General features: G+C 46.0%; 1 protein-coding gene across 4 annotated transcripts in view; it reads right to left on the bottom strand.

The window, feature by feature from the left end:
* The window catches only part of SCAF8 (SR-related CTD associated factor 8), a 229,774-nt gene that overhangs the window by 5,844 nt on the left and 210,061 nt on the right, over positions 1-13,869 (bottom strand). For all 4 annotated transcript variants that reach the window (XR_010126805.1, XR_010126802.1, XR_010126800.1 and 1 more), the window contains one exon: positions 12,528-12,618. The gene's annotated coding sequence lies outside the window, so the exon portion shown is untranslated. The remainder of the gene's footprint in view (positions 1-12,527; positions 12,619-13,869) is intronic.

Below are 13,869 nucleotides of genomic sequence, written 5' to 3'. Positions count from 1 at the left end.
TTTTCTGCAACAATAACTTAAACATTTTTTTTGCCACTGAGTGCTAGACTGACGAGGTCCTTTTTTGATCAATGGAATCTGATGTTATAATATCATTATTGACTCAGGCAAATCATGAACTGCTAGTACCAGTGAGTGCAGCTGGTAAGAATAAAGTAATGATGGGGCCCTCAGGCCTGTAATCCCAGTACTTTGGGAGGCCAAGGCCGGTGGATCACCTGAGGTCAGGAGTTCGAGACCAGACTGGCCAACATGGCGAAACCCCATCTCTACTAAAAATACAAAAATTAGCCAGGCATGGTAGCAAGAGCTTATAGTCCCAGCTACTCGGGAGGCTGAGGCAGGAGAATCACTTGTACCCGGGAGGGAGAGGTTGCAGTGAGCCAAGATTGTGACACTGCCTGGGCGACAGAGTGAGACTGTATCAAAAAAAAAAAAAAAAAAGGAATGATGGGGCCCACGGTTGGCTGCTTGTCCAGGCCTTGGCTCTCTCCTGCCAGATGGTCCTACAGACTTGCCTGTGCCTTGGGTTATGACGAGAGGGGCACAGTGTGGTTGGCTCAGCATAATCACAACATGTACCCCTGGAAAAACAGGAGCATCCACAAGAGGGATACCTGAGGCTGGAGCTCTGCCAGGGAGAAAAGGTGATGACAAAGAAAGATGGGAGAGCTGGGCATGGTGGCCCATGCCTATAATCCCAATACTTTGGGAGGCCGAGGCAGGAGGATCGCTTCAGCCCAAGAGTTCAAGACCAGCCTGGGCAACATAGCAAGATCCCATCTCTAAAAAAAAAAATAAAAAATTATCCAGGCATGGTGGCTCATGCCTGTAGTCTCAGCCACTTGGGAAGCTGAGGCTGCAGTGAGCCAAGATCTCATGACTGCACTCCAGCTTGGGTGACAGAGCGAGACCCTGTCTCAACAACAACAAAAGAAGAAAGGAGCCATAAGAAATAGGGCTTCATGGAAATATGTCTTGCCAAAGGGATAAGAGAGAGAGTAAAGTGCAAAGATGAAGGAGAGAGGCCAGGCACGGCGGCTCACGCGTGTAATCCCAGCACTTTGGGAGGCCAATGTGGGCAGATCACCTGAGGTCGGGAGTTTGAAACCAGCCTGACCAACATGGAGAAACCCCTTCTCCACTAAAAATACAAAATTAGCTGGGCATGGTGGTGCGTGCCTGTAATCCCAGCTACCCGGGAGGCTCAGGCAGGAGAATCACTTGAACCTGGGAGGCGGAGGTTGCAGTGAGCCAAGATCACACCATTGCACACCAGCCTGGGCGACAAGAGCGAAACTCCATATGAAACCAAACAAAACGAAACATAAAAAAAAGAAGGAGAGAATGTCGTTTGGGAATTACTCAAGGCAGCTCTTTCCACCCCACCCCCTTTTTTTTTTTTGAGACCAGTTCTTGCTCTGTCACCCACCCAGGCTGGAGTGCAGTGGTGTAACCATGGCTCACTGCTGCCTCAACCTCCCCAGGCTCAAGTGATCCTTCCATCTCAACCTCACAAGTAGCTAGGACTACAGGCATGCACTGCCACACCCGACTAATTTTTGTATTTTTTGTATAGACGGGTTTTGTCATGCTGCCCAGGCTGGTCTTTAATTCCTGGACTCAAGTGATCCTCCCACCTCGACCTCCCAAAGTGCTGGGATAACAGGCGTGAACGACTGCTCCCAGCACTCTTCCCATTCTTGATCTTTCCATGCGGATGCTCAATGCGCTTTGAGGGGGAGCCTCAATGTGCTCTGCAAACCCTTAAGTCTGTGAGTGCATGTGTGGCTATGGAGTAGGGGTTGCAGGCGAGTGTGCACGCCTCAGGGCAGGAAGGGGCTGGCTCTTACCTGCTTATTCTCCCTGGGCTCAGATGCTCAGGTGAGGGAGAAAACCCAGACGGGCTGCTGTGGGGTTTGTGCCTAATACTAAGGGGTCTACCCCAGGTGCACACTGACAAAATCTCATTCAGAGTTCAAAGAGGTAACAAAAGGAATGTGTGTGTGTACTGCATACGCGCCCACAGTATGAGTTTGGCACACATGAAGACATATGCCCATATGTTTACCCTCTCGAATTTTACAGTGCGAATTAGGAGGCTGGTTCTAATAACATGGCAATAAAACATCAAGCGTTTGTACTACAGTCTCTCACCAGGCATGGGAAAATGGTTTATCTTGGATCCTGGGGCAGCCACTCATATAATGAGAAAGTAATAGATAGAGGAACCATCCAGAAAGAGTTTCAAGGCCACAGAATTTTTCTTCTTATCCACAACAAAGTCTCAAGAATGCAAGACCACGGGCACAGGCTGGAAAACTGCACAGAAGTGGAGTTCTCCTGATGGGAGAGATTCACACGGCAGCCTCGGTTCACAGAGGTTTCATCTGGAATTTCTCTGTGGAGGGTTGTACAGGAAGCAGCTGAGTGGAGCTCTTGAAATGAGAGCACGTCCCAGAAAGACTCCAAAACTATGACTCTCATCTCACCTGAAGACAACCGCTCCTTTTTCATGCATTTGACAAGACCATTTTCATATTAGTCAGGCATTTAACTTTTATGTTCATATAAAAATTCAGTACTTTCACCAATAACAAGAAGTTTTGGTCTTGGGGTTGTTTTTTGTTTTTGGTATAGTTGGGGGTTTTGCTGTGTTGTCAAGACTGGTCTCAAACTCTTGACTTCACACGATCCTCTAACCTTGGCCTCCCAAAGTGCTGTGATTATAGGCAGGAGCCACCACATCTATCCTAACAAGAAGTGCTTTTGTGGGGGTTTTTTGGTTTGTTTTTTAAGACAGAATCTTGCTCTGTTGCCCACTGCAGAGAGGGCTCACTCCAACCTCGATCTCCTGGGCTCAAGCGATCCTCCCACCCTCAGCCTCCAAGTAGCTGGGACCACAGGCATGCACCGTCACGCCCAGCTAATTTTTCTTATTTTTAGCAGAAACAAGGTTTTGCTTTGTTGCCCAGGCTGGTCTTTAACTCCTGAGCTCAAGCAGCCCTCCTGCGTTGGCCTCCCAAAATGTTGCGATTACAAGCATGAGTCATGGTGCCCCGTCTAACAAGATGTTTTAGAAGAGCTTTTTCAAAAATATAGAAATTCAGGCAAATTGTTACCCGCCCCTCCCCCCGCAAATTAATGAAAAGGAGGCACCCTTTTCAACTTACCTCAAAAATCAAACTGTTTTGAGGCCAGGTGCGGTGGCTCATGCCTGTAATCCCAGCACTTTGGTGGATCACCTGAGGCCAGGAGTTTGAGACCAGCCTGGCCAGCATGGTGGAACCCCATCTGTATTAAAAATACAAAAATTAGCCAGGCATGGTGGTGTGTGCCTGTAATCCTAGCTACTCGGGTGGCTGAGGCAAGAGAATCGCTTGAACCTGGGACGCAGAGATTGCAGTGAGCTGAGATCACACCACTGCACTCCAGCCTGGGCGACAAGGCCAGACTCCATCTCAAAAAAAAAAAAAACAAAAAAAAAAAACAAAAAAAACTCAAACTGTTTCGAGAAAAGTAATTTTATTTTTTTACTAAAAAATTGTTTTGAATAATTTGGTACATTGTCACAAGAACTCATTGGCAACAAAATGGCTTACGAAACACAGTTACGTTTCATGTTGACAGGATGTCACAAGCCACACGTATGATATGTCTGAACTAATGCTACTCTTCTCTGTGCTCCCGTGTCACGTGACCTGCCTGTGACAATGCCACTTACATCGTCATTAGAGTTCCTGTGCCCAGCTACATGCCCCACCTCCAGCCTCCACGTCACTGAAAAGGTCTTGAAAGAGAAGACCAGGCTTCCTCCTCCTTGATTCCCCTAGAACCTGGGATTCCCCTAGAACCTGGACCAGTGCCTTGAAGAGCTGTTCCATGAACGTCTGGGGAGGGTGTGGGAAATATGGTTGGACATGGGTAGGTTGGTGCCAGGTTACATGGGGATTTAGAACCTGGACTTGACCCATCCTGGGCCAGAAGGAGCCACTTAAGGTTTTTGAGCAGAGGGTGATATGAAAACAAATTGTGGGGTGGGTGTGGTGGCTCATGCCTGTAATCCCAGCACTTTGGGAGGCTGAGGTGGGTGGATCACGAGGTCAGGAGTTCGAGACCAGCCTGGCCAATATGGTGAAACCCCATCTCTACTAAAAATACAAAAATTAGCCGGGCGTGGTGGCACAAGCCTGTAGTCCCAGACTGAGGCAGGAGAATCGCTTAAACCTAGGAGGTGGAGGTTGCAGTGAGCCGAGATCGCACCACTGCACTCCAGCCTGGGTGACAGAGTGAGACTTGGTCTCAAAAAAAAAAAGGAAAAGAAAAGAAAACAAATTGTGTTGAAGTGCAGAAATGGGGCACTGGAGTGGGAGCCCAGAGCAGAAGCTACTGCCAGAGGTCACAAGGACAGAAACTAGAGGCAAACCTAAAGGATTTTCAAACAAAAGCAGAACTTGGTGTCCCTTTCCAAAAGAAGGATATGGAAGGGTCAAAGTTGGCTCTAGAGGTTGGAGGGCTGAAAGAGGTGCCCTCCTAACAGATACTAGGGCGAGGATTTGGGGTAGGACAGAAGGTGGGGGAGATAAGTTCACTGTTGGTCATGTTTAGTTTGAATAGATCCCCCAGGGTGCAATGTCCAGGCAGTAATTATAACTCAGAAGAGGAGTGAGGGCTGAAGATTCAAATCAGCAAGTCACCCTTGCTTGCAGTGACTTCTCTGAAAAGAGAAAATGCTTCACCAGAAGAACAGGGGAGAGCTCTTAGGTATGTCCCTAAAATCTGCTTGCTAGGGTGGGATAAGTCACCTGGAAGGACCTGCCCAGGTGCTAAGGAAATTGGAAAGGGCTAGGTCAGGTGAGCCTAAGGGAACAGTTTCCTGAAGGGGGGTGGAAGAGGAGGCAGTAGGATGTCCACAGTGACAACTTTGGAAGGAAGGAAAAGTAGAAGGACCAAGGAAAGACAAGGCGGTGTTTTTAAAGGAAGTCATTCATACATGGATGGCAGACAAGACTGCAGCAGAGCAGCTGGGGCAGATGCCAAACCACAGAGCACAGACGGAGAAGAAAGAAAATATGAAAGAGCAGGAAGAGTGGCTGGAGGTGACACTTCTGAGGAGGCCGTTTGGAAGCTACAGGAAGCAGTGGCTGGAGGTGACACTTCTGAGGAGGCTGTTTGGAAGCTACAGGAAGCAGTGGCTGGAGATGACACTTCTGAGGAGGCTATTTGGAAGCTACAGGAGGCGGTGGCTAGAAGTGATACTTCTGAGGAGGCGGTTTGGAAGCTACAGGAAGCAGTGGGATAAAGGAGGGAGTGATCTTCATCCTGAGCATGCTCGCCAAACACACTCATGCCCATTGCACATGCTGAGATGTGCACCCAGCTCTCTTCTCCAGAGAGGTCCACATGGCACACATCTGAATGGCCCAGACTTCTGGACATGTGGTCCTCTGTGCCCAAAGCCTCCGGGGTACCTGGGGAAACATACTGGCTGCCTTATGAGCATGTGAAAGAAGCCCGGGTGCCAGACCTGAGCACTGAGCATTTCTTGGCACTCGTGCTGCTCATGGGGATTGTGTACAGAGAGCAGATTGGGCTGGAGGACCAGCAGGGGCACACAGAGGCCACCTCAAAGGGACATGGCAGCAGTACTGTGAGTCCCTCGCTCTCCCTATGAGTGAATGCAGTTTTGGGCAGCATGACTGAGTCCACCCAAATCTAAGCACATCTGTTGAGATTGCTGGGGAGCCAGTCATGGAACACAGACTCTGACCTCTCCTGAGTTGGAAGAGATTCGGGCTCAGAAGCTCCATCCTCAGCACCTCCTTCACACTCTGGAGGAAGCTGGAGGAATCTTCTCCCACTGCTATCTTTATGTGGCATGGATACTGTAGAAGAGTAGGAATGGGGGTCCCTGAAGGAAACTATTCTATAGCCAGAGCTTTGGAAGCCTTCAAATGGCCTACAAGCTTAGAGGCATCTGGAATCAAAGCCGTAGTGACACCTTCCTGCCCTGGTAATTCTATTTAATGAAGAATAACTATAAAGAGAGCAAGATGGCCAAATAGAACCCTCCAGCTATCATCCCACCCTGTCCCCTCCAACCTCACCCCTCAAGAACACCAAATTGAACAATTATCCACACAAGACAGCACCTTCGAAAGAACCAGAAAATAAGGTGAGCAATCACAGTACCTGGTTTTAACATCATATCAAGGAAGAGGCACTGAAGAGGGTGGGAAAGGCAGCCTTGAATTGCTTACACTACCCTTCCCCCTTCCCCTAGGAGCACAGCATGATGCAGAGAATCTGTGTCCTTGGAAGAGGGAGAGGGAAGTCATTATGGAGCTTTGCATTGCAACTCAGTGCTGCCCTGATACAGTGGAAAGCAACACAGGGCAGAATTAGGCTGGTGCCCATGGAGGGAGCATTTAGACCAGTGCTAGCTGGAGGAGAAGTGTTCGTCTCGGTAGTCAGAAGCGGAGTTCCAGCAAGCCCTGCCACTGCAGGCTCAAGTGCTCTAGGGTACTAAATAAACTTGAAAGACAGTTTAGGCCACAAGGACCGCAATTCCTGGGCAAGTCCTGGTACTGGGCCGACCTTGGAGCCAGTAGGCTTGGTGTGCATGCAACCCAGTGAAACACTAGCTGACGTAGCCAAGGCCTGTCCCCCAACCCCAGGCAGCACAGCTCACAATTCCAAGAGGAGAGGAAAGAGTAAAGAGGACTTAAGGAGGACTTTATCTTGCAACTTGAATACCAGCTTAGCCATAGTAAAATAAAGCACTAAAGTCCTGAAGCCCCCATTCGAGGCCATAGCTCCTGGGTGACATTTCTAGACCCACCCTGGGCCAGAAGGGAACCCACTGTCCTGAAGCAAAAGACAGTCCAAGAATAATTCACCACCAGCCAACTAAAAAGCTCTTGGGCCTTGAATAAATATCAGGTCACCGCAGGCCTTGGGTGAGACCCAATATTATGCTGGCTTCAGGTGTGACCCAACACACTCTCAGCAGTGATGGCCATGTAAGTGCTTGCGTCACCCATCCCCCAAATCTAGACAGCTCAGCATGGAGAGAGTGATTCCATTTGTTTGGTGGAAAGTAAGAGAAGGGTATGAGAGACTCTGCCTGGTAATCCAGGGAATTCTCTTGGATCTTATCCAAGATCACCAAGGCAGTACCTCTACAGGTCTGCACAAGTTACACTGTTACTGGGCTTGGGTTGCCTTGTAATGCACATATGACTGCAATGATCAAAGACTTAGATCACAACACTCAATTCCCTTTGAATATTTGGAAAGCCTTCTCAAGAAGGACGGGTACAAGGAAGTCCAAATTGTGAAGATTAGAATAAATACCTAAATCTTTAATATCTAGACATCAACAAACAACCACAAGTATCAGGACCATCCAGAAAAACATGACCTCACCAAATAACTAAATAAGACACCAGTGACCAATTCCAGAATGATAGAGATGTATGGCCTTTCAGACAGAGGATTCAAAATAGCTGTTTTGAGGAAACAGCAAAATCCAAGATAACACAGAGAAGGAATTCAGAATCCTATCAGATAAATTTAACAAAGAGATTGAAATAATTACAAAGAATCAGGCAGGAATTCTGGAGCTAAAATAAAAATTCAATGGACAAACTGAAGAATGCATCAGTCTCTCAACAGCAGAACTGATCAACCAGAAGAAAGAATTAGTGAGCTTGAAAACAGACTATTTGAAAATACACAGAGGAGTCAAAAGAAAAAAGAATAAAAAATAATGAAGCACACCTACAGGATCTAGAAAATAGCCTCAAATGGGCAAATCAAAGACTTATTGGCCTTAAAGAGGAGGTAGAAGAGATAGAGAGATTAGGGTAGAAAGTTTACTTAGCAGGGTGTGGTGGCTCATGCCTGTAATCCCAGCACTTTGAGAGGACGAGGTGGGTAGATCACCTGAGGTTAGGAGTCCAAGACCAGTCTGATCAACATGGTGAAACCTCATCTCTACAAAAATACAAAAATTAGCCAGGCAAGATGGCGTGTGCCTGTAATCCCAGCTACTCAGGAGGCTGAGATGGGAGAATGACTTGAACCCGGGAGGTGGAGGTTGCAGTGAGCCAAGATGGCGCCATTGCACTCCAGCCTGGGTGACAGAGTGAGACTCAGTCTCAAAAAAAAAAAAGAAAGTGGGGCTAGGTGCGGTGGCTCATGCCTGTAATCCCAGCACTTTGGGAGGCTGAGGCGGGAGGATCTCCTGAGGTCAGAAGTTGGAGCCAGCCTGACCAACATGGAGAAACCCCGTCTCTACTAAAAACACAAAATTAGCCAGGCGTGGTGGCATATGCCTGTAATCTCAGCTACTCGGGAGGCTGAGGCAGGAGAATCACTTGAACCCAGAAGGCAGAGGTCACAGTGAGCCGAGATTGCACCACTGCCCTCCAGCCTGGGCAACAAGAGCAAAACTCTGTCTCGATTAAAAAAAAAAAAGAAAGAAAGAAAGTTTATTCAAAGAGATAATAACAGAGAACTTTCCAAACATGGAGAAAGGTATCAATATTCAAGTACCAGATTACAGAACACCAAGCAGATTTAACCCAAAAAGACGACCTCAAGACACTTAATAATCAAACTCCTAAAGGTCAAAGATAAAACAAAGTTCCTAAAAACAGCAAAAACAAACAAACAAAAAAACAAAACAAAAAAGAACTCTAAGGGAGCTCCAACATGTCTGGCAGCAGTTTTCTTGGTGGAAACCTTACAAGCCAGGAGAGGGTGGCACGACACATTTAAAGTATTGAAGGAGAAAACTTTTATCCTAGCATATTATATCCAGTGAAAATATCTTTCTTTTCTTTTCTTTGTTTTGAGAAAGGTTCTCACTCTATTGCCCAGACTGGAGTGCAGTGGCACGATCTCAGCTCACTGCAACTTCCACCTCCCAGGCTCAAGTGATTCTCCTGCCTCAGCCTCCTGAGTAGCTGTGATTACAGGTGCGCGCCACTACCACCCGGCTAATTTTTGTATTTTTAGTAGAGACAGGGTTTCACCATGTTGGCCAGGCTGGTCTTGAACCCCTGACCTCAAATGATCCACCTGCCTTGGCCTCCCAAAGTGCTGGGATTACAGGTGTGAGCCACAGTGCCCTGCCAAAACTATCTTTCAAACATGAAGGAGAAATAAAGACTTTGCCAAGCAAAAGCAGAGAGATTTCGTCAATGCCAGATCTGTCCTGCAAAACATGCTAAGGTGAGTTCTCCAATCTAAAGGGGGTGTTAATAAGCAGTAAGAAATCATCTGAAGGAATAAAACTCACTGGTAACAGTGAGTACACAGACAAATACAGAATATTATAACATAATTATAATGTAATTGTGGTATGTAAACTACTCATATCTTGAAAAGGAAGACTAAAAGATGAACCTATCAAAAATAACAACTACAACAACTTTTTAAGACATAGAAAGTATAATAAGATATAAATAGAAACAACAAAAAGTTGACTGGGCATGGTGGTTCACGCCTGTAATCCTAGCACTTTGGGAGGCCAAGGCAGGTGGATCACTTGAGGTTAGGAGTTTGAGACCAGCCTGGCCAACATGATGAAACCCCATCTCTACTAAAAAAATACAAAAATTAGTGGGGTGTGGTGGCATGAGCCTGTAATCCCAGCTACTCGGGAGGTGCAGGCACAAGAATCGCTTGAACCCAGGAGGCGAAAGTTGCAGCCAGCCCAGATCACGCCACTGCACTCCAGCCTGGGTGACAGAGCAAGACTCAGTCTCTAAATAAATAAATAAGAAACAACAAAAAATTTAAAAGTTGGGGAAGTAAAGTGTAGAGTTTTTATTACTTTTCTCTTTGCTTGCTTGTTTTTGCGATCAGAGTTAAGTTGTCATCAGTCTAAAATAATGGGTTATAAGATGTTATTTGCAATCCTCATGGTAACCTCAAATCAAAAAACCTACAATAGGTAGGCAAAACAAGAAATTAACATATGCTTCCAGAGAAAAACACTTTCAAAAAAAGAAAAAAAAAAGAGACAGGTTTGGGTGGCCGAGGTAGGCAGATCAACTTAAGGTCAGGAGTTCAAGACCAGCCTAGCTAACATGGTGAAACCCTGTCTCTACTAAAAATACAAAAAATTAGCCAAGTGTGGTGGCACACGCCTGCAATCCCAGCTACTCGGGAGGCTGACACTCAAGAATTGCTTGAGCCTGAGCAGTGGAGGTTGCAGTGAGCCGAGATTGTACCACTGCACTCCAGCCTGGGCGACAGAGCAAGATGGTCTCAAAAAAAAAAAAGAAGAAGAAGACAGGAAGGAAGGAAGAAAGAGAAGATCCCAACACAACCAGAAAACAAATGACAAAATGACAAAATGGTAGTAGTAAGTCCGTATTTATCAACAATATTCAGTGTAAATGGATGGAACTCTCCAATCAAAAAGAAAAGAAGAGAAAAGAAAAAAGAAAAACAAAAGAAAGAACAAGAAATCAAAAGAAAAATAAAAACAAAAAAGAGAGTAGAATGTTGCTTACCAGAGGCTGGGAGTGGGGAAGGGGAGGGTGGAAGGATTTGGGGATGGTTAATGGGTACAAAAATAGAGTTAGATACAATGAATAAGATCTAGTATTTGATAGCACAATAGGGTGACTACAGTCAGCAACAACTTGTACATTTTAGAATAACTGAGGAGTACAATTGGAATATTCATAACACAAAGAAATGATGAATGCTTGAGGTGATACTCCATTTACCCTGATGTAATCATTATTGTATGCCTCTACCAAAATATCTCATGTGCCTTGTAAACATATACACCTACTATGTACCCATTTAAATTTAAAATATTTTAAATTAAAACAATAAGCATAGAAACCCTTAAGATGTCACAAAATAATACAGTTGCATTCAACTTCCTTCAGCAAAACTGTCTAAAAGTTCGAGATGTCCATGAGAACAATCATTGTTGCAATTTGCATGGCTCTGATCTTCAAGGAAAAAATGCAGTTTCATTCAACTTAATCTTCGGTATGATGAGCACTAATGAGGCAATAGTTATATAGCCTTTTCCTAGCACTGGCCCTAGGGCTCCATACACATCACTCAACAGGCATGGAACCCAACATGAGAGGTATTTTCCTTACCTCCATTTTATAGATGAGGAAAGCAAGCTAGGAAGAGATAGAGTCCAAGAGCTGACAGTCAGTAAGTTGTAGAGCCAGGGTTTGAAACCTGCCCCAAGGATGAGGAAGTCCCTGACCTAGAAGGGTGCCCAGTGCAGCGAAAGGGAGGAGAAAGCAAAAATGTCATGTCGCCATGGTGAGTGTGGGGAGCAGGTGTGTTCAGGCACTCTGGGTACAGGGAGGCATGCAGCCCGGGGCAATGAGTCCCAGAAAGGCTGCCTGGAGGGGATGACACATGAGCTGGGTCCTGCGTGGTAGACCAGGGCTGGAGGGGCTGGTGGTTGTGCCAGACAGAAAGGACAGCAAGAGCGAAGACATAGAGGGACCCAAAAGAGGATGAGTTCAAGGATGACGAAGGGGCATCAAGCAATGGGCTGAGGGGACTGTGGGGTTGGAGCCCGGGCTAGGACACCAAATTTTTTCCCCGAGGGAGATAGAGACCCATTCAGAGTATTCCCAGGGGAGTGACATGGTTGGACATGAGTTTTATTTTAGGTGGAAGATGGTGAAACTGGAGAAGGGAAAGGAAACCTAAAACAAGGTTAACGCAATGGGCAAAGATGAGCAATGGAGAGTAAGTGAGTTAGAAGGCAGTTTCTTTGTTTTTTTATTTTTTATTTTGAGACGGAGTCTCACTTTGTCACCCACGCTGGAGTGCAGTGGCGCTATCTCGGTTCACTGCAACCTCCACCTCCCGGGGTCAAGCAATTCTCCTACCCTAGCCTCCCGAGTAGCTGGAATTACAGGTGCCCACCACCACACCCAGCTAATTTTTGTATTTTTAGTAAAGATGGGATTTCACCATGTTGACCAGACTGGTCTTGAAAACCCTGACCTCAGGTGATCCGCCCGCCTCGGCCTCCCAAAGTGCTGGGATTACAAGCATGAGCCACCACACCCAGCCTAGAAGGCAGTTTCTTATAGCGAAGTTATTTTCTCTATATACAAGCAACGATGTGAGAGCTCCTGCATTGTTCAGAAGCTGTGAACATTTTGAAAGCAACAGAGGGAAGGAAGTCGCTTTTGAAATCTTTTCGAGGGAGCTTAGCCTTTCAAGTTAAACCACTTATTATCTAATTTTCTTTTTCACAGAATCTCTGAGGGAGCAATGCCGAGAAGGAGCAGATGAGCAGCCTCCACATCGTGAAGCTGGTGGTGGAGAGCTGCACTGTGAACCTCACCACACCAAGCATCTCACTTCTCACATCTGAGAAAACCTTGGCTTTAAGGCCAAGGTAGCTAGAGGAGTCCAATACAGGTGAGATGTTCCCGATCTCCCTGCTAACCTCAGGACAGCCTGCTCATTAGGAACTTCCAAAGACATGGGTACAAATGGAATTCACCACTGACCTGCTTAAACTTAACCCAGGTAGCTGAAGATGAAAGACTTCATATTCTGCTAGAAGCTTCGAAGCTCCATTATCTTCCAAGTCATTCTGTCCTAGAAGAAAACAACAAATAGGCTCGTTAAATTACCCACAGGTAAGCGATCAATCGACACAACATTAAATGAAACATTAAATGAAAAGCTCCCATTACATGGACAAGACGAGGTGCAATTCAGAGCGAACTACTATGATACTTCACGCAAAACGTTGGTTTTTGAGATTTTATTTACACAAGTAACAGCTAACTTGACTCTTCACTGGCTCTAAGGCCGGCTGAAGCATCCTTTAATCTTTCTACGTGATAGGAGCAAGAAATGATTATAGAGAAAACGTTGTAGGCATTGCATTTGATTAGACTCTGCAATTGAGATGTGTTCACTGAAATATTATCTCCTCATTGGTTAATACGTTACAGTGAATGTAAAACAAAGGACTCTAAGGTTCATATTTGGGGTCACAGAACTTTGGAGATGAATGGGATACACCTCCTCAAAGATGAAGAAATGAGATCCAGGGAGGCTGTCCCACCCACAATCTAGCAGCCAGTTAATGACCAAGTCAGAAGTTCATCAGCCAGGGCTCTGTCTGCTACATCAGACTTAACTTAGGGTCACAATTTTGAAATAACGGCTCTTATGAAGGCTTTTTTTTCAGAAAACATTCCAAATTTCACGCCGACTTTAAACTTTTTTTTATATTTTATTTTTATTTTTTTGAGACGGAGTCTCACCTTATTGCCCAGGCTACAGTGCAATGGCGCAATCTCGGCTCACTGCAACCTCTGCCTCCCGGGTTCAAGCGATTCTCCTGCCTCAGCCTCCCGAGTAGCTGGGATTACAGGTGCCCTCCACCATGCCCAGCTAATTCTTTTTGTATTTTTAGTAGAGATGGGGTTTCACCATGTTGGCTAGGCTGGTCTCAAACTCCTGACTTCAAGTGATCTGCCCGCCTTGGCCTCCCAAAGTGCTCAGATTACAGGCATGAGCCACTGCGCCTGGCCTAAACTTATTTTATAATCCTTCTAGATGTGGAAGTAATTTACATTTTTGCAATAAAATGCTAATAATCAGCTCAAGTCACACTTTTTCATGGAGAAATGAAAGGACTCTGCCCCATGACCTCTCACATTTTTGTCCAGAGCCTGACCTGTGTGTGCTGAGTTTCAAGAAGAAATTGCCGTCCCTGAAGGGCAATTTGCCTCCAGGCTCCATAGCATCCTGGAAAACCTTAACGCGCCTAAGCGGGTTGGGATCTGAGGCTAATAGAGTTCAAACCTCTCATTACACTTAAAAAAAACTGCAGTG

Source organism: Pongo pygmaeus, chromosome 5 (assembly GCF_028885625.2).
Source record: "Pongo pygmaeus isolate AG05252 chromosome 5, NHGRI_mPonPyg2-v2.0_pri, whole genome shotgun sequence".
NCBI classification, from domain to species: Eukaryota; Metazoa; Chordata; class Mammalia; order Primates; family Hominidae; genus Pongo; species Pongo pygmaeus.
This window is presented reverse-complemented; position numbering and strand designations above follow the sequence as displayed.